We start from the raw sequence: 17603 nt of genomic DNA, 5'->3' as shown, positions 1-17603 counted from the left end.
TATATATGTATATGCTGATATTGATGCGTTGCGCTGAGCGCGGCCCTTGTCGCGCTGGGCGTGAGACTCCTTGAGAGTCTCTGCCCTGTGGGCGCTGGGCGCAATTTGAATTGTGCTGGACGCGAGACCAAGGGGAGGTCTCTGCCTTCCCCGCGCCACTACAACATTTTTTATCTATGGCAACAATAAAAAAACGTTGTTGAAAGCCAAAAAAACCGTTCCTAAAAGTTTAGGGAACGGTTTGGCAACGGTTTTTCAAGCGTGGATTTATCAACCGTTGCCTATTTCAATATGCAACGGTTTTTTGGCCTGTGCCCACGATGTCAAAAAAATCGTTACCTAAACTTTCAAGAACAGTTTTCATGATCTTCAGTGGCAACGATTTTTTTTTAATTTAAGGCAACACTTAATTTTTAAAGAACGGTTTTAGAAATGTTGTCTGTTTTTATAGGCAACACTTTTATGACCGTTGCTAGTGACATTAGGGAACATTTTTTTAAGGTTGTCAATGAGATAATATAGGTAACAATTTAGACTAAATTTAACCGATGTAGATTGTCTTTAAAAAAAATAAAAAAATTCATGCTTATTTTTGGATTATTTCTAATTACCTTAAATGAACATATATATAGCTTTAGAAATTTCATATTTCATATTTAATCCCTAAGGAGCTGGTTAGGAGCAGTAACCAAACTGAAGAAAGAATATGAAATAAATACAATAATATGAACTTCTAACGGGGGAACCAAAAAAACCCTCTGAGCAGATTTTCCTTAATCTTTCCAATATATATAATTCTCAGCCAGGAATTTACAACTACCACAAAAAGTATAAACAATCAAATAAACCAAATATACACAAGTATAAATACAATAAATAAGGAATTTCCAATATATACACCATGTAAAGCTTTTCAGGGACCTTGAATGCTTGATTTTCATCCCGCAAGTGATGTCAGAAATTCCATCACCTGCAGATACAATACAACATTGGTTAAATTATGTCATCAAAAAGCAATATCAATATAAACAATCAAAAAGTAAACTAAACTTAGATTCTTAAAATAAAAAAAGTAAGGCCAGGGAGTGCTTTATTTTCTTAAATGGACTAGTTCATCTAATTAGATTCAGATTCAGTTCAAAAAATAAGAAAACATACAACTTACAAATTAATTAAAATCAAGAGAATTACCTGAAGCAGCCTTAACCAGTTATCTGCAGCCTGCAAGAGAGAATTTGATAGTTGACTCTCACTAACTCCATTTTGCATCCAAATAGATCCCTTTAACTTATAAGAAGCCATTGCGAAAGTTCGTAAGGAAATCTTTGGTACACCATCCATGTCATTTGGATAAACCAAAATTGGAGCCCGAGTACCTCCATTTCCTGCAAAATGTAATTAAAAACAGTTCAAGAAATAATGAATATTGCTCATAAAGTGTAATCATCTTCACATTTTTGCAATAAACCATTGCTTATACATTAGAAACCGAGATAAAATCAATCAGCAAGCGATCTATGACTAGAATCAATTTTCCTGTTCTTATTTGACAATTCAAATTATGTCTTTCAGAGTGCCATGCTTCAAACAAATTGTTCTTTACGAGTTTGTCTTTAATTTTGATTTTTTTAGCATTTATATATGTGTAGCACAAATTATTTAATCTACATAAAAAATTTCAATATATGACCATCCTTCTATGTGCTATGCCACTACAACATTTTTAAGATTGGCTTACCATTCTTCAGCAAATTAAAATTCATAATTAAAATGTTAAAATTATTTTAAAAATCAAACTATTTTTAAGATTGGCTTACCATTTTTAACATTTTAAAAATGTTAAAAATCAAATTATTTTGATTTTTAACATTTTTAAACATTCTTCAGCAAAATTAAAATTCATAATGGCATAGAAGCAGCAATGGATTAACATACTATGAAAATTGTAATAGTAAGTTCACTTATACTAAATCATAGACACTATACAAGAAATTAGTGGCCAGAACAGGGGAAGAATAAAGAAAGAATACAATGTTTAAAAGGTTTTCAATAACTAAGATTAAAAATAGTCATGGTTTACCAAAAGCCAAACCAATTGGTAGTATCTAAAGACCAATTCAACATAGCACAAAAGAGATCCATGAAGCACCTCACGGAAAAAAATTATATGTTCAAATATAAGAGAAATTTCAATATTCCCTCAAATGTTGCCTGCCTTCAAGACTACACCAATAGTAAGTGAGACCTAAAGCAAATTTTGAGATCATTTTTTTTTCTTTAAATGAAAGAGATATATATTAGGTCTTTTATCCAACATAGGAGACATTTTGTCAACATGTGTAACCTTTTATTTTATAAAATCTAATAGCAAATAATTTTTTGTTGGTAGGCCTAATTCCTAAAGCTTAAGCTTTTATTGCCTTACTACTCTTGGGCCGGAATTTTCGTATAAAGAGATATAGTGGTAACTGCAAAAGGATTTGTGATCTCTTACAATGCAAGGATAACCAATTTTCCATGGTAAAGAAAAATCAGAATTAAATCCATCTTACTCACTATAATAACCAGTTCCTATCCTAATTCTTCCTGATTTTCGGACGTAGACCATTTTCAAGTCTTTAACTTTTGATATCCACAACACACATTAATATCAAGCTCCTGGTAAAAAATGTAGTCACAAATAATATTACCTGCAAACAACTTAAATTTCATAATTTAGCTTGAATCCAGCACAGCAGCTACTACTACACATATATTTCCCAGGAGCGAGTTAAGTGACAGTTTGCTAATTATTCATTAACGTGAGTTAAGCTTAACACATAATGAGAGAAAATTTTCAATCAGCCATCAACATTTTTCTCTTGAAAGAAGAAAATTAAACAAATACATCCGATCTCAAAACCTTCATCTCTCAACATTTGTTCCTCACAGAAGACCAGGTGCCTTCCTTAACAATCACAGATATATCAATCAAGGAATTACCTCAACCGGAATCGTGCGGTCACCAGCAACACTTAGCAAGTAGTTTTCATTATTCCATTTCATCTTGGCCGGCCAGTGAGCCATACAATCACTGATAATAACCGGGGAGCCAGACAGGTAATGATCCTTCAGGAATTTCTCCAACGACAACTCTAATTTCTTCACCACAAGCTTAGAAGAAAGTGACTTCATAGGTAAAAGTTGGAGCACCTACAGTGTAAAAAGCTATAACATAAATGTTAGAACACAAGAATCGACAATACATATAACAAACGCAGCCATAACACATAAATAATCAAATTCCAATATTAATGAATAATCAATCAATGACGCTAACACTACATGTTCTATTCAAAAAATAGTTTCGATTAACATGAATATTTAGCTATTTAAATAAACTTCATGATTGAGATTTGGCAAATGTTGATTAAAACTGAACGATGAAAGAGAACAAAGAGGAACGGACCTAACCTCTGCTACATTAAACTCGCGATCCACGAGTCAGTGCTCGGAGTTCCCCAAATCGGAAACCCTAGCACCGCTCCTCCGTGTTTCGTCGCCGAGTTCCGCCTCCCCCGCTCTCTGTCTAAGTCCAAGAAAAAAGCCTGCGTCCACACCCTCATCGACCAGCTCGGCCTCCACTCCGCCGCCTCCACCGTCATCGACGACGAAACCCACTGCGTCGTCTCCAGCGTTGAACGGTGCCGCGTCTCCATCGGCATCAACATCATCCACGACCCCATCGTCCTCTTCATAGAGGTGGCCTGCAAGCTCAGCTCCTGCTCCGTAAAAAGCACCTCAGTGAGCAGCTTGAGAAAGGAGGAGAACGGATGCCTGGTGTCGCGCGCTGACAGTGCAGCGACGGAGTCAGCGCACGCAGCTCACACTATAAAGTCTGGCCAGGGGGAGCGCCAGCTGAAGAGGAGAGAGGCGGCGGCGTGGAGTGGCGGAGGCAGCGGAAGAGGGCGAGGGAGGGGGCGGAGAGGGCGATGATGAAGAGAGAAGGGGTGTGGGGTTGGGAGATGAGGAAGGGTATGTGAAGAGGTGGGGAAGGGGGTGTGAAGGTATCTTTCTTAGTAGTCCAAGAATAGTTTTGTTAATATTGAAAAGAGAATAGTGCACGCTTTGATCAATTGTTGCCTATATGTGTTTTTGGGAACGATTTTATGATTGTTGTCAAACAAAATGCCAACAGTTTACAAAATTGTTGCCTATATGTGCTTTTGGGAATGATTTTATGATTGTTGTCAAACAAAATGCCAACAGTTTACAAAATTGTTGCTTATATGTACTTTTGGGAACGGTTTTATGATTGTTGTCAAACAAAATGCCAACAGTTTATAAAATTGTTGCTTATTCCATATTTCGAGAACATTTTTTTAGGGGTTGCCTAAAAACTCGTTGCCTAATATAAAAAATGTTGTAGTGCGCTGGGCGCGGGTATGGGCACGCCGGGCGCGCGAGACTCCTGGGAGTCTCTGCCTGGCATGCGCTGGGCGCGTGTGAGCCTTGGGCTCTCTGGCTGAGTCCCGCCAGGCGCAGGCATACCTGCGCTGGGCGCGCTAGCCCCTGGTGCTCTCTGGTTATACCGCGCTGGGCGCGACCATGAGTGCGCCGGGCGTGGAGATGAGAAATTTATATATGTTGGTTAATGTTGTTTTATGCTTAGTTGAGTTGTAGACGAATATAATGTGATGACTAATGGATGATGTTGGTTGATTGATGTTGAGTTGTACAGTTGAGTTGTGTTGAAAGTTGATGTTGAGTTGTCCAGTTGTGTTGTGTTGCAAGTTGATATGTTGAGTTGCAAAAGTTGTGTTGTGTTGAATGCTGATATGAATTGTTGTAGGCCATAATGGCTGAGTTGTTGTAGGCCGAAAGGCTGAGTTGTTGTAGGCCATAATGGCTGAGTTGTTGTAGGCCGAAAGGCTGAGTTGTTGTAGGCCATAATGGCTGAGTTGTTGTAGGCCATAATGGCTGAGTTGTTGTAGGCCATAATGGCTGAGTTGCTGTAGGAGATCTCCGAGTTGATATGCGTGACGACGCATTGTGTGCTGATTGCTGATTATGCTGTAAGATTGATGAGGTGTATGCTGAAGATGTGTGTTGTTATGGCTAAATAATGTGGTACTTTAAATGAATTTTGTTAAGTTGATTGATGTGTTGAAGTGTTGTGTTGTGCTGTGCTGGGCTGTGCTGAGTTGGGGGATATTCTAACCGCTAAGGCAGTGCTGATATTGCCGCATTGCGGTACTGATATTGTTGAGTGGTATAAGCTGTATAAGTATGTTGATAATTGTATCTGTTGTTTATTTATGTTGATATATATATATATATATATATTTGTATGTTGAAATTTTAATTACACTAGCTTACCCTTTTGTTGTCTCCATGATATTGGACTGCGATGATCATACTATGTATGGGAGCAGAGCAGGGATAGGTGGGCGTCTAAGGATGAGTCTTCGGCGGACCAGTAGAGCTGATCGTTTTTGTGACTATTTTGTTATGTAGCTACTTGGGATAGTAGCATTGATTGGACTTTGTGTTGTACACTCTAACTCTAGTCGGATAGAGACTTTGTATATATTTATATTCTAGATCCTATACTTATATACTTGTCATTTCTGTCTGGCATTTCCGGTGTACAGTGGTGTGTGTGTAGTGACCAGCCGGGTCGTTACACGTATAACATATAATAAATCACACAATTAAAGAATATAGTGTTGGGAGTAAGATGTATGTCCAATATCCAATCTATTTTATATGCGTTAATAAGATTATGCTTTATTATCATATTTATTGATTATGAGAAATAATTAATGTAATAAGGTCCTCGATTAAAATTAGAGACTTGTTTTATAATAGAGATTATAATAATGAGAAATAAGTTTTTCATAATTTTTTAACTAAACTATTCTTAATCAAGAAGGGATTCATCAACTTTTGGTGATGAGTTTGAGTTTTATAATGAAAATAAGGACCTTAGCCAATGCAATTGAAATAATAAAGATAAAAAGAGTTTTTCTTGTATTTTTCATTATATGTTAACTTATTAGAATTTGAAAATTAAATCATATTCTAAAGTTAATTTAGAGCTGTAAAAGATGGAAGGAAATTTTATGTTAATCTTCTAAAGTTTCTTGAAAATATTATTTCATACTATCCGGACGTTAAGAAGATTAAAATTAGAGACTTGTTTTATAATAGAGATTATAATAATGAGAAATAAGTCTTTCATAATTTTTTATCTAAACTGTTTTTAATCAAGAAGGGATTCATCGAGTCTTGGTGATGAGTTTGAGTTTTATAATAAAAATAAGGACCTTGGCCAATGCAATTGAAATAATAAAGATAAAAAGAGTTTTTCTTGTATTTTTCATTACATGTTAACTTATTAGAATTTGACAATTAAATCATATTCTAAAGTTAATTTAGAGTTGTAAAAGATGGAAGGAAATTTTATGTTAATCTTCTAAAGTTTCTTGAAAATATTATTTCATACTATCCGGACGTTAAAGAGATTAAAATTAGAGACTTGTTTTATAATAGAGATTATAATAATGAAAAATAAGTCTTTCATAATTTTTTATCTAAATTGTTCTTAATTAAGAAGGGATTCATCGACTCTTGGTGATGAGTTTGAGTTTTATAATGAAAATAAGGACCTTGACCAATGCAATTGAAATAATAAAGATAAAAAGAGTTTTTCTTGTATTTTTCATTATATGTTAACTTATTAGAATTTGACAATTAAATCATATTCTAAAGTTAATTTAGAGCTGTAAAAAATGGAAGGAAATTTTATGTTAATCTTCTAAAGGTTCTTGAAAATTATTTCATAATATCCGGACGTTAAGAAGTGTTGCTAGAGGCCAACCTTGATTAGTAAATTAATGTAGTTAATTTACTACCGGTTTAGTTTTGAACTTACAGGGTCACACACTAACAAGTATTCTAATCTTTGCTCAAGGAAATTTATTATTTGATAATTAAATAAAAGAATTTGATTTTATCAAATAATTACTTTTCTTATAAATAAAATATTATATTTTTTTGAATAGCATAAAAAATATAAATAATGTTTGTTTCTATTAAGATAGAAAAACATGTCACTAATTTTTATATATTTATTAATTCCTATTTTTAGAAGATAGGATACGGATGTTATTGCTAATAGAATGGATATGTTTCCATGTTTATAAATATATACAACTCTACTGTGGAGGTAATGCACATAAAAAAGCATAAGAAAATTAGTTCTTTTCTCTCTTATATTCTCTGCTGAAAATTTCTACGGTCAAGAGGTTGACTAGGAAAGATTAGTCTCGATGTAGATACACGTGGGACCTTCACAATTCTTAAGGAAAAAGTTTTAAAATTTAGACTTCAACCGGATAAACTTTATTTGTTTTCTTAGATATTCTATCAATTATCATGTGTGATTTTAGCATAAAATAGATTTTTTATTTCCACTGCACATGTTTAAAACAAATGTAAATTGGTTTTTTTTTTCTATCACAAGTATTTTTCGATTTCCATGAACAAAGACAAATCTCTTTTGTGATATCGTGAATATAGCTGACCCAAAAGATTTTTCGTCAAATTTATGTTAGGTGTGTATGACATTGATCAATATTTCAAGTATTATATATTATTTGCAATAAAAAGAATATTATATTGGATGATTCCCCTTATATTAACAGGGAAAATGCATTGAACAATAATAAGACAATGTATGTATTAAATGTTGTATGATAAAAGACTAGAAAGAAAGAATCAGATAAGAATTTATTAAAGCAAAAGTACGTAGAAGTGACACTTGTTAAAGAATATATGATAAAACCACACTAAAATTAGAATAGCGTAATTAAACATGAGAAAAGAAAACCAATAAAACTTTCGTTAGAAAAGATGGTCAAATAGATGAAAGATTAAAATAAGAGGAAAAGGTAAAATTAGAAATAAAAATTGAGTGGAACTGTTATAATGAATTTAGACATAAATGACCTATCTTAAGAATTAGTTTTAGTGTAATACAATAATTAATGTCATCGAAATTAGTTAATGAAAAAGACGTGAATTATTTATGTAAGCTGTTATAAGAGGCAGATGAATATGATTTACTAGAATACTTGAAAGGGTGATAAGTGGATATTTGGGATGGGGGCTAAATTCAGCAAAAGTACAAGGTGTCTAAAAGATGAATGTGATTCAGATTTTACTAGTGTCAAACTAACAATTATAATAAAAAATGGACTCGGATGCAATTGGATATGTTGGCTTAATAATATGCAGATGCGTTGATTCAATAATTTGCAGATACTAGTTTCTGGTTCCACCATCCACGTGGTTAGGTTGGGTTTTATTTGGTTGCAAATTCAATGTCAACTCAACTTTATCTTAAAACAAATGATCGCGTGATTGGTTACCCTAGATATATATAATGTTAAAGTTTGGCTATTCGTACTTGGTTATTAATCATTGAGTTCATACATCAACTCACAGAGATGTTCCAACTTTATCAGTGTTCTCTTAAGTTCAAGTTTTTGGTATGCAATTACATTAAATATTTAAGAAAAGAAAAAAAAAAGAAGTTTTACTATCTGAGGTGAACCTACTCAGCTCGAATAGGATTGAACTCGGAAGAAGGATACTTTCAATCTGTTGAACGGTTGGAGGATTAAACAGATTATTTACCAATTGTTCGTCCCATGTACCTTCTCTTTCTCTTAGCATGTCTTTTCATCACCTTTATTCTAAGCAGCATTTCAAGTTTTTTTCTTTTTTATAGTAGGGTAAAGGAAAGCTCTAACTTCTGAAGATTAATTTTTTGACCAGACATATATTCTTACAACTTCGGGATAGTTGCCAATAGTGAGGCTTCTTCTTGGGTAGTTATTGAAAAAAATTATATTATATCTACGAAGAACAAGTGGGATATATCATGTGCCCATGAAAAAAAATTTATTCCATGCATGCAAAGTTTGCAAGGAAATTGAGTGTGATATGAGACAAGCCTACATAGAATAAAAAGATATGGGATAGTGGATCCTCTTTGCCTTGGGCCTCTTTTTGTGGCTTGAACCATTTCATAATCATCTTTATGACATATATCCATTTTTTGTGGGAATTCCATCTATGTCAAAGTGCTTTGTAGAAAGGCCATTCCACCCTGTCATATGCTTTAGACATATCCAGCTTCTTCTTAATATAATGGAAGCATTGAAATGAAATTAAAGCATTGTTAATAATCAGCCAGTTGAGAATAAATGAACTTTGATTCTCAAAAATCAAAGCTGGAAGATTTTTCTTCAATCTATTTGTGATGATTTTTATTACCAATTTGAACGCTACATTGCATAGACTTAAAGGCTTTAACTCCTACATGGGCTTTTTAATGAGAGTACTAGTATTATTTATTGGAATAGGATCACCCTCTGCATTTAGAATATTCAACACCTAATTGGAAACATCGTTTTCCACCGTATCCTACTATTCTAAAACAATTGGTCGAAGAGTGTTGGATTAACATCTTTCCCTGGTGACTTTGTGGTATGCATCTCTTTTAGAGCATCAAAGACTTTTGATATACTAAAAGGTTACAAAAGAAGATATGTGATAACTCTGATAGCTATTGTACCAATCTCGTTTGACAACGTAAACTTGGTCATATACTTATGTATCAACTTTGTTCCATAACGTAAATTCAACCATATATTTTACGTTATTATCACGTTGATGACATCAACATTTATATCGCTAAGGGGAATAATAAGTTCATATATCAAGTTCAAGTATCAACATGTAAACTTTACACGCATGGTAACCGTGACAATTACAAAATAAATAAATAAATAGATAGATGCAATTAATACAAAAAAGAGACACACAATATATATATAAAAATAAAAATAAAAAGAGATTATATAACATATCTAAACTAACTTAATCATCATAGTATCAACACTATTCTGGAACAAGGAGTCGAGGAACAAGAAATTGAACAAATTCATTCCAATCTCAAAGAAAAAGACTGAAAATCAATTTTATGAAATAAGCTCTTTATCTAAATTTATCTAGATAAAAAAAGCTATTAATCTTGTAACAACGTCAATATTTGAAGCATGATAGGAAGAGAATAATTCAAAGAAATAACATGGAAAGTACTTCAACAATCTCCTTTTCTTCCTCAGAGGTAACTCCAGCACCGTCTTTGATCTTGTCAATTGTGTTTCTCTTATTTCTCAGAGATTCCTTTCCATGAAAAAAAAAATGCATTCACATGATCTCTGAGCCCAGAGCATCTACTCTTGCTCTAGTAAATTATCCAAGTCCTCCAATTTTTTCAATTCATGCACCCTTTCAATACTGTCATCATATCATGCCTTGCCTAAGAAGGGTTGGACCTAGACTTAGTTCAAAGTGTGATGGTTCAGGGTTCATGAACAATAAAAGCCCAAAAATTTAAAAATAAACAAATATAGTTGTGTGATAATTTTTTTTATACTATTTTTAAAATAAATTAAAATTATTATCTCTTTTATATTATTTAGAAGGCTCTACCATGAAAATGTAAGGATCCAAACATATTTTTGTATCAATCTTGTCTTGGTAAAGTAGTTTTCCCTTTTCAACCAAACCTTGACTATTATTGTCGTAAAAAATACTACGTAATTTTGTATGCGTCATAATTTATTTTTATTAAGTATATTTTTAGGATATAATTGAATTTTTTTTATATAAATATAGCTAAAATAAATATCAATTTTAATATAAATTCATGAATGTTCTTGGCGACATGCTAAACTAATATATAATTGATATTTGTAATATTAAATGTTTAAAAAATCATGTTTAGTTTATTTTTATGTAAATATATTTTATTATATTTTAAATTATTTACAAACACAATTATAGATATTTTAGATAAATTTTATTGTGGACATATTTATTGAATAAACTTTAATTTTTAAAATTGACTCATCACTCTAATAACATAATAGAAACACTTAGTGCCACTAAATATTTTATTTAAAAAATAAAATAAAATAAAAGATAAAAAGTAATTAAAGTTGAATATGAATAAATCATTAGTAATTAAAAGACTTAAAGCTTTTTGAGACAATTATAGAGGTAAAACTGTTATTTGTAAATAATTTTAAAAAATAGAAAATAAAAATAAGAACAAATACTTTATATAAAAATGAGTAAAAAAACAGTTATCCAAAATACTATTATATTTATTAATAACATAAATATAATAATATTAGTATTTTTATTTTTTAATCATATTGTTCATACTAGCAAAATTGAGGTATTTTATATTACTATTAAATAATAAAGATAATTAATTAAATAATAAATATTTATTAATTTAATTAGTATTATAGTTCAAATTCATACTTCAAGGTTTCAAGTTGAAGTCTTTGATTTAATAAAAATATTACTATTTTAATTTTTATTTGATAATAATAAAAAGGGTATAATGATTTACCAATTATAAAAATTAAGGTAATTATTAAAAAAATATATCTCTTATATTTATATTTACTTGAAACTATATTCATAGATATGCACTATATAATTTGTTGTACTTATAATTAGAAATGTAAGCTACTTTTGAGTAGCCTATGTTAGGTTAAATATATTAATTTATAAAACAAGTTAAGTTAAAATTCTTTTAGAAAAAGTTATTTATTGATTAAAAAGGATAAATTTTATTTGTTAATTTTGAACAAAACTATTAAATTTAATATAATAATAATTACTTTATCTCTCTTTTTAAGCCAAATTTTACTTTTTTTACAAAGGGTGACTTGAAATTCGAGTTTTCGAAAATCGATTTCCAACAATCACATCATGTCAGAAAATCATTGTTTCAGGTCATAATTTAACTAGGGTCTAATCAGTAATCAGGTCTATTCTCATAGGCCCATTTTTGTAACTTTACTAAAAAATTGTAGCTTTTTTTTATAAAAAAAAAATTAGAGAACAGTAAAAAAAATCCATGAAAGTATCCTATGCATTGCATTGGAATTTGGAATGGTACACCAATGAGTCAATGACCAACCTAACCAGCCAACTTCCAACGCCTAAACGAAACGCACGTGACAGTTGTGTCGTCTCGTCGCTCTTTTCATCTGCCATTCCGTCGATAGCAACAGGGGTGTTTTAGTTATTTCCCTTACTTAACGCTTAAGTAATATATTCTACTCTTTCTTTCTTTTTTCTCGCTCACGTGACTCACCGCTGAACAATGAACCCCTGACTTAGTCACGTGACCTGTAAATGTTACAACGTGACATTTCTCTGCTTCACGGTTCCCTTCCACTTTTCACTTTTACTGTGTTTCGCATGATAAATATTTTTATATAATTAAGATTTACAATAAATTTCTTTTTTAATACATAAATTTTATTATAAAAAATAAATTATTTTAATAACGGGTTATTTTAATTATTAATTTTTTTAAAATATTAAAATTCAATTTCATAGTACAAGTAAGAGAGGATAAATATTTTTTATATAATTTAAATTCATAATAAATATATATATATATACTTGAATATATAAATTGTATTTTAAATTTAATAAATAACTTAAATTATAATATAAAGTTATTATTATGACACTTAATTATATTTGACATTCATTCAGTTTAGTTAAGATGTGAAATGAGAATGAATCGTCTCTTATTAAAATTTAATGTGATAAAATTATGTTGGAATTTTTTTTTTTGTATTTTGGCACCTGAAAATAAAAATTATCTTTATCTATTTAATATCTATCCCAAGAAAAATACACCATTAACCAATTTCAAAAGATGATGCATTTTTGGTATTTATCCGGTGAAATCAAATATTTACGAAATAAAATAAAATAAAATAAAAATTAAAAAATACTATTATAATCAGAAATATACACGTTGATTTTTTTTTCACTATTATATTTTAATTCTTTAACAATATTTATCCACTTATATTTATTAAAATATTACTATAAAATTGAGTAAATAGGTTATTTTACAATTTTTTTTAAAAAAATATTCTTATAGATAGAATAATATCTTTTTTCTCAATATTATTCTTTCTAATTATTTTTAAAATTTAAATTTCATATTGAGAAGAAAAAAAAAGTCATATATATTATTTTGCAACATTTTTTTGAAAAATGTTACTATAGATAAATAACATTTTTTTATTTCAATATTATTCTTTCTAATTATTTTCAAAATCAAAGTCTCACACCAAGTAAAAAAATGTCACATAAAAAGTATATTTTTCTCATCTTTAATTGTTTCTCATAATTAAAGTTTCATATAGAGTAAATACATGTTATATAAAGAGTATATATAGTCACATAATTATACTTAAAAGTAAATAAACTTTAATATTTGACACATAATTAATGGTGACTAACTAAGAATATCTCTAGCATTAACTAAAAGAACTTGTAGGAGGCTAAAAATCATAAAGTATAATTGATATATATCAAAATCTATATTAAAACTAATTATTATTTTTTAAAGTGAACAAAAACTTAGCAATATCATTAAAATATTACAAAAATATCATTTTGATAACATTTGAAAAATATTGTCTTTTTATGTAAAAAATGTTATTAAAAGTCTTTAACAACATGAACTATATATAATATTTGCTAATATGTTGCAAAAGTTAATTATCAATATTTATATATAATGAATAATATTTTTTGAATGTTGTCAAAAATTATTTTTGTTGTTGTGTTTAGTAGACAGTGATGTGTAATATTTTGAAAAATGCTTATTGAGCTGGAACAATATTTTTTTTATTTCAAAAGAGCTAATCAACCAAACTAAAATTCACAAATGAAATATACAATAGAAATCTTTGCAAGCAGAGGAAAGTAAACTCAAACTAAGAGAGTATCAAACACATGCACCCCTTATAATAAGTAACATCTCCTTTAACAAAACAACTTGTCATCTTATTACCTTCCTTAAGGACATGAGCATAATCAACGTTATGATTGCCTCCTACCATTTGGACTACAAGATTGTAATATAGGTGATTTCAAAGGTAGCTTTCATTAAGATTGATGGAAGAAACTTGAAGAAGTGATTGAAGTTCCTCTCCTTGCATCTTCAAAACTCCACAATCTTTCTTTAAGGCCGAATGATATTTGAAGAAACTCGAAATCAAGCTAAGGAAGCAAGGTTTGGCACACTACTCTCCAAGGATGAGAAGAAAGGAACCAAAGGCACAAAGGAAGGATTCCTTTGTGAAGGTTCGTAAGGAGAAAGTTTTCTCCTAGTTTGAGAGACTCTTAAGAGAGAAATTTCTGAATATGAAATCTCAAATACATCATAAGTGAAGCAATGGTCGACAATCACCTATTTATAGGGTTAGGAAACTTGTGGCTAGGCTTGGCTAGGGTTGAAAGGAACCATGGTGCGATTTTCTTTAACCCTAGCCAGCCCAAATTTGAATTTGAAATTCAAATTTGGGTTGCTTTGGTCGACCCACTCACTCCTTGCCCTTTCACATGAAACTTGTGTTCATTTTGAATTTGATTTAGTCCACATTTCATGTGGATTTGAATCATGTGTATGGCACCTAGGTATGACCATGTATGCATGGTTCAAATGCACATGAAATGCAACCCTAAATTAAATTCTAATGAACATGAAGGCTCTTCTAATCTAAAATGTATTACACTAATTGACCTAAAATAAAAGGTCAAAAATAAACTATACAATAATTCCTAAAATAAAAAAATAAGACCAATATTGACTATATAAAGTCCATTGCCAAAAACACCCAAAATACAAGGCACAATGAATACAAAGAAATAGTCATATTCTATGTACAAGTTTTACTAGGCCTCAAGATGTGGTGGCCCACAAGAAGAGTAACTTGGGCTTAGAAAGTCCACTATCCTCCAAGCTAGTCAATCTCTCATGTATACTCCTGACTATAGCTCTAGTAATTGGACCTTTGACCCATGATCTTCTATCAAAGGTATTTAACAACAAGAGTTAAATCCAATTCCACTAAATTTTTTCCAAAATTCCTTCATCTCTAATGAGTTTCAAATGATAAATGACCCATAACTCATCTTGAACCACCAAGCAAAGACTCAACTTACAGGAGTAGTCAAATATGAAATTTCCTAGGTGATCACGAAGAATTCCTCCACAAGTTACATTTTGATTCGACGACACAGTCCCATCATAGTTGAGCTTAACACTTCCTTTTGGGAGTTTAACCTAGTTGACATAAGAACTCCAAGGATTATGATAGTTGAGGAGTTCACCACCATCATGAGTTCTGGGCTATGAAATCTCTTATGACCCTGTATCTCACAAGCCATTTGTTGACATTCGTACATGCATTCTAAAATACGAAGCAATTTCATGCCTTCCAAATCAAAAGTCACCACAAAAGAAATATTCCAATCCTTGTGAGCCACAAGCGATCCGACACGTTGTCTTCTAACCACTAATTTAAAGGTGTATTAAAGAAATTACTACCAAGCATACACTCCTTGAAACACAATACCATATATCCTGTGCAAACATGAAGTCACATAATGCATGCAAGTTTAATATTTTTTAATATCTAACTCCTCTCATCCTTTCCCTTTTTCTTCCCTCCTTAAAGAGGGGAGACAAGCAATTTTAATGGATGGAAAGGGGAAAGGGGAATTAGAAATATTATTTGGTTGAGAGAAGGGAAGAGATGATAGTTCTTTTATTGTTTGATTCATAAAGCACGAAGAGATATTTTAAAGATAGATTTATTTTTGTATCCTTATAATTTTAAATTTAAAAACATAAATACGAGTATTTTATATTTTATATTAAAAATATTTCAAAATCTTCTTTTTTCTCTAAATCCCTCAAATATTGAAGAGGGGCTAAAATTAAATGATTAAAGATTTTGCTCCCCTCCATTTTCTTTCTCTTATCTCACAAAAATTGAACAAAACAAAAAAAATTATAAAACTCTCTTCTCTCATTTCCCTCCAAGCAACAAAAATTATGGTGTGTTTGGATGAGAAATTTTAAATTCTAGGTATTTGAATTACTTTGATTTCAATTTCTATCATTCTTAAAATATTTTGTTTGGATAAGTTAATTCAAAATTTTCAAATTTTAAATTGTTGGGGGGATATGATAATTTAATTCCATCATGGTAAAATTTATTTTAAAAATATATTTATATGTTGAGATTTTTAAATTAAATTTTATAAAAATAAATATTAGCTAATTTTAAATATTTAATAATTTTAAAATTAATATTAGATAATATTTAATAAATTTAAAAATATTTGTGAATATTCAATAATTAAAAACATGAAGAGATAAGAGATAAAATAAAATATATAAGTGAAATAAGAAGGAAAAAAAATATGAAAAATTTTAAATTCTTACTTTTTTAGGAGAATTTGAAATTCTACTATTTCAAAAAATTTCACAAAATGCTTGAATTTCAAATTCCTTATAAATTCTTCATCCAAACAAGGTATTTTACCTCAAAGAATTTGAAATTCTTCAAATAAATGAATTACTTAATTTAAATTCTTCATCCAAACACACTATTAAGGAAAGATAAAGAAAAGAAAAGAAAAAGATAAGACTTGACCTTCAATTAAAAATTTATAAATCAAATAATATTAAATAACTTTTCTAGTTTCTAGTTGCTAGTTAGATATTATGTTTCTAGTTTGATAGCATTGACAAACATATGTTTTATAGTTTTTTTAGGATAATAAGATTTACATTGTCATAATTTATGCTTTTTAAGATTTATATATTATTTTCTTTTTGTCATTCAATTTTGAAATATAATTTGAATTTCTATTCTGGACTGCCTGGTTTAAGTTTTATATTTTGAACTATATATATGCAGGTTTTTGGGTATATATCAAAAAACAACAAAAAAATTTTAAAAAAAAATGTCAGATTTTACGTCGGACTACACCATAGCTGACGTAAATTTACGTTGGACCTAGCACTGGGCGACGTAAATTTATGTCAGACATGGTGTAGTCCGACGTAAAATCTGGCATTTTTTCCCCTTTTAAAGCCCTTTTTTATGTCGGTCACAGGACATCTCCGACGAAAATTTACGTCGTCTGTGACAGGCGACGTAAATTTACGTTTCCCGTATTAACGTCGGAAACTTTTTTGACGTAAAAGCCTTAAAATATCCGACGTTAAAGACCCATTTTGCACTAGTGTTTATAAATCAAATAATATTAAATAACTTTTCTATGGTAAGAGATATAACAAGGTATCGTACCCTAACTTACACCTTAAACATTAGTTAAAGTTCTTTTTTAAGTTTAGGGTTATGTCTATCAAATTTAGTCCTAAATAAATTTTTTATTTAAGTTTTACTTTAATATAAATTAATAATTTTTTTATTTTTTATTTTTTAAATATTAAAATTGTTAATTGCATTTAATATTTGAGAAACTTCAACATATAATTCAATAATAATTCATTCAATTATTATTTTTCAACATATAGTCTCAAATTAAATCTAAAAAAAGTTAATTTTGAAAAAAAATATATAATGGCTATAATTCTAAGTATTATTTATAATATTTTATGTATTTAAATTTTTTTA

General features: G+C 30.0%; 1 long non-coding RNA gene across 1 annotated transcript; it reads right to left on the bottom strand.

The window, feature by feature from the left end:
• Positions 1-321: 321 nt before the first annotated feature.
• LOC145956930 (uncharacterized) lies at positions 322-5814 on the bottom strand. Its single transcript, XR_014433321.1, has 3 exons — positions 3454-5814; positions 1192-3207; positions 322-970 (listed from the first exon to the last, which is right to left on the bottom strand). It is a non-coding gene; the product is annotated as an uncharacterized LOC145956930 (long non-coding RNA).
• Positions 5815-17603: the final 11789 nt, after the last annotated feature.

This window comes from Cajanus cajan, chromosome 4 (genome assembly GCF_000230855.2).
Source record: "Cajanus cajan strain Asha chromosome 4, NIPB_CcT2T_4, whole genome shotgun sequence".
NCBI lineage: Eukaryota > Viridiplantae > Streptophyta > Magnoliopsida > Fabales > Fabaceae > Cajanus > Cajanus cajan.
Note: the sequence above shows the minus strand (reverse complement) of the source record. Positions and strands in the feature narration are given on the sequence as shown.